This window comes from Gorilla gorilla, chromosome 3 (genome assembly GCF_029281585.2).
Source record: "Gorilla gorilla gorilla isolate KB3781 chromosome 3, NHGRI_mGorGor1-v2.1_pri, whole genome shotgun sequence".
Taxonomy (NCBI): domain Eukaryota; kingdom Metazoa; phylum Chordata; class Mammalia; order Primates; family Hominidae; genus Gorilla; species Gorilla gorilla.
The window spans coordinates 130827654-130837632 of NC_073227.2; the positions used below are offsets into that span (position 1 = coordinate 130827654).

General features: G+C 38.9%; 1 non-coding gene across 1 annotated transcript; it reads right to left on the reverse strand.

Annotated features, from left to right (window-relative positions):
- Positions 1–4762: 4762 nt before the first annotated feature.
- Positions 4763–4842, reverse strand: LOC115934473 (small nucleolar RNA U2-19). Its single transcript, XR_004070264.2, has one exon. It is a non-coding gene; the product is annotated as a small nucleolar RNA U2-19 (small nucleolar RNA).
- Positions 4843–9979: the final 5137 nt, after the last annotated feature.

The window sequence follows — 9979 nt, forward strand, 5'->3', positions numbered from 1 at the left end:
TGTCATAAATAGCTCTTATTATTTTGAGATACATTCCATCAATACCTAGTTTATTGACAGTTTTTAGCATGAAGGGGTGTTGAATTTTATTGAAGGTTTTTTCTTCATCTATTGAGATAATCATGTGGTTCTAGTCATTGGTTCTGTTTATATGATGGATTACGTTTATTGATTTGCATATGTTGAACCAGCCTTGCCTCCCAGGGATGAAGCCGACTTGATGGTGATGAATAAGCTTTTTGATGTGCTGCTGGATTCAGTTTGCAAGTATTTTATTGAGGATTTTCACATCGATGTTTATCAGGGATATTGGCCTGAAATTTTCTTTTTTTGTTGTGTCTCTGTCAGGTTTTGGTATCAGGATGATGCTGGCCTTATAAAATGAGTTAGGGAGGATTCCCTCTTTTTCTATTGATTGGAATAGTTTCAGAAGGAATGGTACCAGCTCCTCTTTGTACCTCTGGTAGAATTCAGCTGTGAATCCATCTGGTCCTGGGCTTTTGTTGGTTGGTGGGCTATTAATTACTGCCTCAATTTCAGAACTTGTTGTTGGTCTATTTAGGGATTTGACTTCTTCCTGGTTTAGTCTTGGGAGGGTGTATGTGTGCAGAAATTTGTCAATTTCTTCTAGATTTTCTAGTTTATTTGTGTGGAGGTGTTTATAGTATTCTCTGATGGTGGTTTGTATTTCTGTGGGATCAGTGGTGATATCCCCTTTATCATTTTTTATTGTGTCTATTTGATTCTTCTCTCTATTCCTTCTTTATTAGTCTGGCTAGCAGCCTATTTATTTTGTTGATCTTTTCAAAAAACCAGCTCCTGGATTCGTTAATTCTTTTGAAGGGGGTTTGTGTCCCTATCTCCTTCAGTTCTGCTCTGATCTTGGTTATTTCTTGTCTTCTGCTAGCTTTTGAATTTGCTTACTTTTCCTTCTCTAATTCTTTTAGTTGATTTTAGATCTTTCTTTCTTTCTCTCATGGGCATTTAGTGCTATAAATTTCCCTCTAAACACTGCATTAGCTGAGTCCAAGAGATTCTGGCATGTTGTTTCTTTGTTCTCATTGGTTGCTAAGAGCTTATTTATTTCTGCCTTAATTTCATTATTTACCCAGTAGTCATTCAGGAGCAGGTTATTTCCGTTTCCATGTAGTTGTGTGGTTTTGAGTGAGTTTCTTAATCCTGAGTTCTAATTTGATTGCACTGTGGTCTGAGAGACTGTTTGTTATGATTTCCATTGTTTTACATTTGCTGAGGAGTGTTTTACTTCCAATTATGTGGTCAATTTTAGAATAACTGCGATGTGGTGCTAAGAAGAATGTATATTCTGTTGATTTGGGGTGGACAGCTCATCTACAAGCTGCTTGGTCCAGAGCTGAGTTCAAGTCTTAAATATCCCTATAAATTTTATGTCTCGTTGATCTGTCTAATATTGACAGTGGTGTGTTAAAGTCTCCCATTATTATCGTGTGGGAGTCTAAGTCTTTTTGTAGTTCTCTAAGAGCTTGCTTATGAATCTGGGTGCTTCTGTATTGGGTGCATATATATTTAGGATAGTTAGTTCTTCTTGTTGCATTGATCCCTTTACTATTATGTAATGCCCTTCTTTGTCTTTTTTGATCTTTGTTGGTTTAAAGTCTATTTTATCAGAGACTAGGATTGCAACCCCTGCTTTTATTTTTTTGCTTTCCATTTTCTTGGTAAACCTTCCTCCATCACTTTATTTTCAGCCTATGTGTGTCTTTGCACATGAAATGGGTCTCCTGAATACATCACACTGAAGGGTCTTGACTCTTTATCCAGTTTGCCAATCTGTGTCTTTTAATTGGGGCATTTAGCCCATTTACATTTAAGGTTACTATTGTTATGTGTGAATTTGATCCTGTCATTATGATGCTAGTTGGTTGTTTTGCCCATTAATTGATGCAGCTTCTTCATATTGTTGATGGCCTTTACAATTTATGTTTTTGCAGTGGCTGGTATGGGTTTTTCCTTTCCATATTTAGTGTCTCCTTCAGGAGCTCTTGTCAGGCAGGCCTGGTGGTGACAAACTCTCTCAGCATTTGCTTGTCTGTAAAGGTTTTTATTTCTCCTTCACTTATGAAGCTTAGTTTGGCTGGATATGAAATTCTGTGTTGAAAATTCTTTTCTTTAAGAATGTTGAATATTGGCCTTCACTCTCTTCTGGCTTGTAGGGTTTCTGCAGAGAGATCTGCTGTTAGTCTGATGGGCTTTCCTTTGTGGGTAACCTGATCTTTCTCTCTGGCTGCCCTTAACATTTTTTCCTTCATTTTAACCTTCATGAATCTGATGATTATGTGTCTTTGGGTTGCTCTTCTAGAGGAGTCTCCTTGTGGTGTTTTCTGTATTTTCTGAATTTGAATGTTGGCCTGTCTTGCTAGGTTGGGGAAGTTCTCCTGGATAATATCCTGCAGAGTGTTTTCCAACTTGGTTCCATTCTCCTCATCACTTTCAGGTACACCAATCAAATGTAGGTTTCATCTTTTCACAGGGTCCCATATTTCTTGGAGGCTTTGTTCATTCCTTTTCATTTTTTTTCCTCTAATTTTGTCCTCACACTTTATTTCATTAAGTTGATCTTCAATCTCTGGTATCCTTTCTGCCACTTGATTGCCTTGGGTATTGATACTTGCGTATGCTTCATGAAGTTCTCGTGCTGTGTTTTTCAGCTCCATCAGGCTATTAATGTTCTTCTCTAAACTGGTTATTCCAGTTAGCAATTCCTCTAACATTTTTTCAAGGTTCTTAGCTTCCTTGCATTGGGTTAGAATATGCTCCTTTAACTCAGAGGAGTTTGTTATTACCCACCTCTGAAGCCTACTTCTGTCAATTCATCAAACTCATTCTCCATCCAATTTTGTTCCCTTGCTGACGAGGAGTTGTGATCCTTTGGAGGAGAAGAGGTATTCTGGTTTTTGGAATTGTCCACCTTTTTACACTGGTTTTTCCTCATCTTCATGGATTTATCTACCTTTGGTCTTTGATGTTGGTGACTTTTGGATGGGGTTTCTGTGTGGACGTTCTTTTTGTTGATGTTGATGCTATTACTTTCTGTGTGTTTTTTTCCTTCAGGCCCCTTTGCTGCAGGTCTGCTGGAGTTTGCTGGAGGTCCACTCCAGACCCTGTTTGCCTGGGTATCACCAGCAGAGGCTGCAGAACAGCAAAGATTGCTGCCTTTTCCTTCCTCTGAAAGCTTCGTTTTAGAGGGGCACCTGCCAGATGCCAGCCAGAGCTCTCCTGTATGAGGTGTCTGTCAACCCCTGCTGGGAGGTGTCTCCCAGTCAGGAGCCACGGGGGTCAGTGACCCACTTGAGGAGGTAGTCTATCCCTTAGCAGAGCTTGAGCGCTGTGCTGGGAGATCTGCTGCTCTCTTCAGAGCTGGCAGGCAGGAGTGTTTAAGTCTGCTGAAGCTGTGCCCACAGCTGCCCCTACCCCCAGGTGCTCTGTCCCAGGGAGATGAGAGTTTTATCTATAAACCCCTGACTGGGGCTGCTGCCTTTCTTTCAGAGATGCCCTGCCCTGAGAGGAGGAATCTAGAGAGGCAGTCTGGTTACAGTGGCTTTGCTGAGCTGCGGTGGGCTCTGCCCAGTTCAAGCTTCCTGGTGGCTTTGTTTACACTGTGAGGGGAAAACCCCCTACTGAAGCCTCAGTAATGGTAAACGCCCCTCCCCCCACCAAGCTTGAGCGTCCTAGGTCAACTTCAGATTGCTGTGCTGGCAGTGAGAATTTCAAGCCAGTGGATCTTAGCTTGCTGGGCTCCATGGGGGTGGGATCCTCTGAGCTAGACCACTTGGCTCCCTGGCTTCAGCCCCCTTTCCATGGGAGTGAATGGTTCTGTCTCACTGGCATTCCAGGTGCCACCTGAGCTAGCTCGGTGTCTGCCCAAATGGCCACCCAGTTTTGTGCTTGAAACCTAGGGCCCTGGTGGCATAGGCACCTGAGGGAATCTCCTGGTTTGTGGGTTGTGAAGACTGTGGGAAAACCATAGTATCTGGGCTGGAATGCACCGTTCCTCACAGCACAGTCCCTTACTGCTTCCCTTGGCTAGGGGAGGGAGTTCCCTGACCTCTTGTGCTTCCTGGGTGAGGCAATGCCCCACCGTGCTTCGGCTCACCCTCCATGTGCTGCACCCACTGTATAACCAGTCCCAGTGAGATGAGCCGGGTACCTCAGTTGGAAATGCAGAAATCACCTGCCTTCTGCTTTGATCTTGCTGGGAGGTGCAGACTGGAGCTGTTCCTATTTGGTCATCTTGCCAGCCACCTAGACCTCTTTTTCTTAATTAGAAATGTTATTTTCTATTCAATCTTTCTTTTACTCTACCACAAAAGAATAAGGTTTCTCTTTCAAAATAAATAACATTTGAAAAAATATGTTTGATATGATCATGTTCATGTAGAAATGTGTATTTATGTCTGCATTTTAAAATTAAATAATTTTTAAGAAAAGATTAGGCCTTAGAAGTGGGCACACAAAGTTGAAGATAGTGGTCTGTGAGTGAAGTTCTGAGTGTTTTCTATTTTCTGCCTTTTGCTTGTCTATGGTTCCTTTTTATTTTCCCACTAATGAACATATTTTGTTCCTGTAAAATGAAAAACACAACAGCAATATGTGAATGTGCCTACCATGCAAATATGTATAAAGTTTATGCTTTTGTAAGAGTTGCTTTTAAGGATAAATAGAGGAAATCACAAATAGAGGTGAGGGAAAATATATCTTCTTAACACTGTTTTATAGTTTTGCTTCTTAAAACTGTAGAGCTCATGCATCAGGTAGACTGGAAGGTCTTCTGATACTCAAATTTGGGTATTTTCATCCTTGATCCACTTCAATAAGAGCAGATCTCAGAGAACAAATAAACTTTTCTATTCTAGCATTCTCCTTCCTGCATAGTAGTCCACTGTGTTTCTTGCCTGCCAGTCTTCTGAGCTAGGTTTCTTTTTCATGAGCGAACGAGTATAGGTGGCTTTCCTTTTTCTTAATTAGCAATTTTATTTTGTATTCAATCTTTCTTTTACTCTACCACGAAAGAATAAGATTTCTCTTTTGAAATAAATAATGTTCTTTGCCTCATCTATTAACTGGATGTGATACATTTATTTCATGAAGTTATCTTGGGTCCTTCAGGGAAGCCAGCTTTATTCAGAACAATCTGAATTATATGCATTGATAAACCAATCAGTTGTGATTCATCCAAGGTGATAGAATTTACAAGGGCTTCAAAGTGGCTGTCACACTAAACTCTGGGCAATGTTAATGTTGGGCTAACTGAAAATTATAACTAGGACATTTCTTGAACTTATTTTCCATTAGCACAGGCAGGTAAAATTGGTTCTCTTCATTTTATAAACATCATTCTTCAAAAAGAATCTGGTAGTACAAGATGACTTGCTTGCTTTCTGAATATTTTAATTCTGGATTGTCATATGTTTTGCTGGTAAGTTATTTAAGTTATTTTAATTGATCATATTGTTTTTAAAAATGAGATTTTAAAAATATTTTCATTTTTTTTTAATTTGGGGGGAACATGCACAGGTTTGTTTCAAGGGTATATTGTGTGATGCTGAGGTTTGAGCTTCTATTTATCTGATCACCCAGATAGTGAACCAAGTGCCAAATAGAAAGTTTTTAAAGCCTTGCCCCTCTCCCTTCCTCTCTCCTTTTAGAGTTCCCAGTGTCTATTGTTCCCATTTTTATGCATGTGTATAACCAAGATTTAGCACTCACTTATAAGTGAGAACATGTGATATTTGATTTTCTATTTCTGTATTAATTTGCTTAGGATAATGGCTTGTAGGTGCATCTGTGTTGCTGCAAAGGACATGATCTCATTCTTTTTTTTTTTTTTTTTTGAGATGGATTCTCACTCTGTCACCCAGGCTGGAGTGCAGTGGCGCTATCTTGGCTCACTGCAGGCTCTGCCTCCTGGGTTCACACCATTCTCCTGCCTCAGCCTCCCGAGTAGCTGGGACTACAGGCGCCCACCACCACACCTGGCTAATTTTTTGTATTTTTAGTAGAGACGGGGTTTCACCATGTTAGCCAGGATGGTCTCGATCTCCTGATCTTGTGATCCACCCACCTTGGTCTCCCAAAGTGCTGGGATTACAGGCATGAGCCACTATGCATGGCCGATCTCATTCCTTTTTTATGGCTGCATAGTATTCCATGGTGTATAAATACCACATTTTCTTTATCCAGTCCACTGTTGATGGGCACCTACATTGATTCTCTGTCTTTGCTGTTGTGAACAGTGCTGTAACGAACATACAGTACACGTGTCTTTTTGGTGGAATGATTTATATTCTGTTGGGTATGTAACTATAATGGGATTACTGGATTAAATGGTAGTTCTATTTCTAGTTCTTTGAGAAATCTTCAAACTGCCTTCCACAGTGGCTGAACTAATTTACACTCCCACCAGCAGTGTATAGGCATTCCCTTTTCTCCATAGTCTTGCCAACATCTGTTAGTTTTTGACTTTTTAGTAATAGCCATTCTGACTGATGTGAGATGGTATCTCATTGTGGTTTTAATTTGCACCTCTCTGCTAATTAGTGATGTTGAGCATTTTTTCATGTTAGTTGGCTGCTTATATGTCTTCTTTTAAGAAGTGTCTTTTCATGTCCTTTGCCCACTTTTTAAATGAGGTTCTTTGTTTTTTTCTCATTGAGTTTAAGTTCCTTGTAGATTCTGGATATTAGACCTTTGTTGTTTGCATAGTTTGCAAATATTTTCTCCCATTCTGTTGGTTGTCTGTTTACTCTGTTGATAGTTTCTTTTGCTGTGCAGAAGCTCTTTAGTTGAATTAGTTCCTGCTTGTCAAATTTTGTTTTTGTTGTAACTGCTTTTGGAGACTTTGTCATGAAATCTTTGCTAAGGCCTATGTCTAGAAAGGTATTTCTTAGATTTTTTTTCCTAGGGTTTTTATAGTTTTAGGTCTTACATTTAAGTCGTTATTCCATTTTTGAGTTGATTTTTGTATATGATGAAAGAAGGGGTTCAGTTTCAATCTTCCGCCATCTTCTATATATGGCTAGCCACTTATCCCAAAACCATTTATTGAATAGGGACTTCTTTCTCTATTGCATGTTATCTTTGACTTTGTTGAATGTCAGAGGGTTGTAGGTGTGCAGCTTTATTTCTGGGTTCTCTAGGTCTATGTGTCTGTTTTTGTACCAGTACCATGCTGTTTTGGCTACTGTAGCCTTGTAGTATAGTTTGAAATCAGGTAGTGCGATGCCTCTGTTCTTTTTGCTTAGGATTGCTTTGGCTATTTAGGCTCTTTTTTGGTTCCATTTGAATGTTAGAATAGTTTTTTCTAATTCTGTGCAAAATGACGGTGGTAGTTTGATAGTAATAGCATTGAATCTGTAAATTGGTTTGGGCAGTATGGCCAATATAGCAATATTGATTCTTCTTATCCATGAGCATGGAATTTTTTTATTTGTGTCATTTCTGATTTCTTTCAGCAGTGTTTTGTAATTCTTACTGCAGATAATTCACTTCCCCAGTTAGCTATATTCCTAGGTATTTTAATCTTTTTGTGGGATTACCAATTTTCTAGCAAAATGTTAAATATTAACTCATGAACATTAATCCTTTTGGAATGAGATTTTTTCTAAAATATATTACTACATATTTTACATTTTCCTACCACTATATTTTTTGATAATTTTTTCTATTTCCTTTTTAAATCAAATATATAAATTAACTTTATTGTTAAATATAGAAAATTATTGAATGACTATAATGTTTATAAGCACACAAGTAATTATGTTCTCTGAAACATTCTGCATACTTTGTAATGAACAATAACTCTTTAAAAAGTATTTCAGGTGATTGTATTTAGAATCAAAGTCTTCAGCATTTACATAAGGTCAAGGAGAAGTAGTTACTGGACACGTTCCAAAGGAGCTAAACAGATTTTAGTGGGTGACTAAACTATAACTGGTAATGTATATTGCTTGGTCTTTTATGATACAATGTCCTTTCCATTTTGAGTTCTTAAATCCACTTCACCCCAAATTTTAGATATTAAAAAAATTATTTCTACCATTGCCATTTCACCTGCCATAAAAAATGCTCATTCTTAGCAATAGTTAAGTATATAATATCTAAATAATTGAAAAAAAGACTCAAATATTTTAATTGAATTCATTGGCTATAGGTAGTCCATTCAGTGGTATAATTGAGAGGAACTCAGGATTTATTGCTCTTGGTGGGTAGGAAAAACTGAAAAATGTGGCTAATATTGGGTTTCAAATGGCCCTTGAAATTGCTTGTGATTATCCACAAAAGCATACACTAAGTTGACGTACACTAAGGTAACATGGTAGAACGTTAAGGCAATGCTTTGTGAGTTGGTGTATCTGTTTGATTCTCGTTTTTCCATATCCTCATGTATAAAATGAGACAATAATAGTGATCTATCAAGATTACTGGAAGGTGGTAAATAATGCATAGGAAACTGCCTGCCACATGACTCACAATTAGTATTAGCCCCTTCCCCTTGAATGATAAATATCAGTGGAATATCTACTGACTTTTTAATATGATGGAATTATTTTTCATTCATTCTCCAAATATTTATTGAACAAGTCAGTCAGGGATTAGGCATGAAAGCAGAAGCCTCTCAATATATTCCAAGTATGAATATTTTCAATGCAGGGAATTAGAGGCTTACCCAATGGTTAGAAGGCTGCAGAAAACAAGGTGAAGAAGGCTGTCAGCAACAATCTCAGCCTTTGCACTATGAGGTTCTCAAGAGTTTGCACAAAAGACACCTGAAATTAACCTCTGGGAGATTCCCTCTGACCTCTCAGTCTGCAGGAGTGATGCAGGTGATTTTCGGGAAGCTCACCTGGAAACTGCTTCAAACCTTCTATCTTGGTCATGTGCCTGCAGCCGCTTCCAGAAAATAATGACCCCTTTCTCTTCCAAATCTTGTGCACGTGCTTCTCATTGCAATGGGTTTCTGGGAAATGTCGTTCTCAGCTTCTCCTGCAGTGGAGACCTTAGAGAGGGGTAGCAGTGATGCCAAGTTGACCCTAGGTAATCCAGCACACCAACTATGCACAGCCCTGTGCTCAGTGTTGTGAGGAATACAATGGTAATGCACATGTGGATCTTGTTTCCGTCCTGCTCCTAGTGGGAAAGGGAGGATAAGACATGTAAATAAAACCAGTAGCCCAAGGCAGAAGACTCAGGTGGAGGCAGATGCAGGAACAATGCTGGGCAAATTGGTGAAAGAAAGATGTTTTTCAGTCAGGGAAGGGAGAATCAGGGAAGGCTTAATGGAATAGGCGGACTTTGGGTTCAACTTGGAAGAACCAGTAGGTTTGGGGTATAAGTAAATATGGAAAAGCAGGGAATTCCAGGAACGTGAAAACATCACAAAGAGAAACACAGAAATAGAAAAGAGTGTAGTGGGTACTGAGAATATTATTAAACTGAAGAAAAGTATTATTGAAAAGGAATAAAACAGAGGGGAAATCCCAAAAAGTAGTTTTTATTTAATCATAGGATACTATTGCCAAATATGAGTTTGAAATCTCTTTAATAGGAAATGGGGAGGAATTTAAGGTTTTGAGAGTATCATGATTCAATTGCCCCATGAGGATGACTCCTTACCACAATTCTACTATGCCTGTATTACTCCTGCAATACCTCGGCTAAACGCTACTGCATGCCCTGGATGTGTGCGAATTCAGTACGCACAACTATACATAGGCACCCTCTTATTTTTCCATTTAATAGGTTGATAGAAGAAATTGAGGCTCAGAAAAATAACAGAACTGCCCACGACCACACAGTGATGGAAATGGAATTTGAGGCTTGTAGTTTTTGACTCCAAAGCTAAAATTATTTCCACTAAAATTTTCTATACCAAACCCTCCCCCATCCTACCACCGGCAGCCCCACCAAATTAAAAAAAAAAAAAAATCCCCTCAGCTGCTTT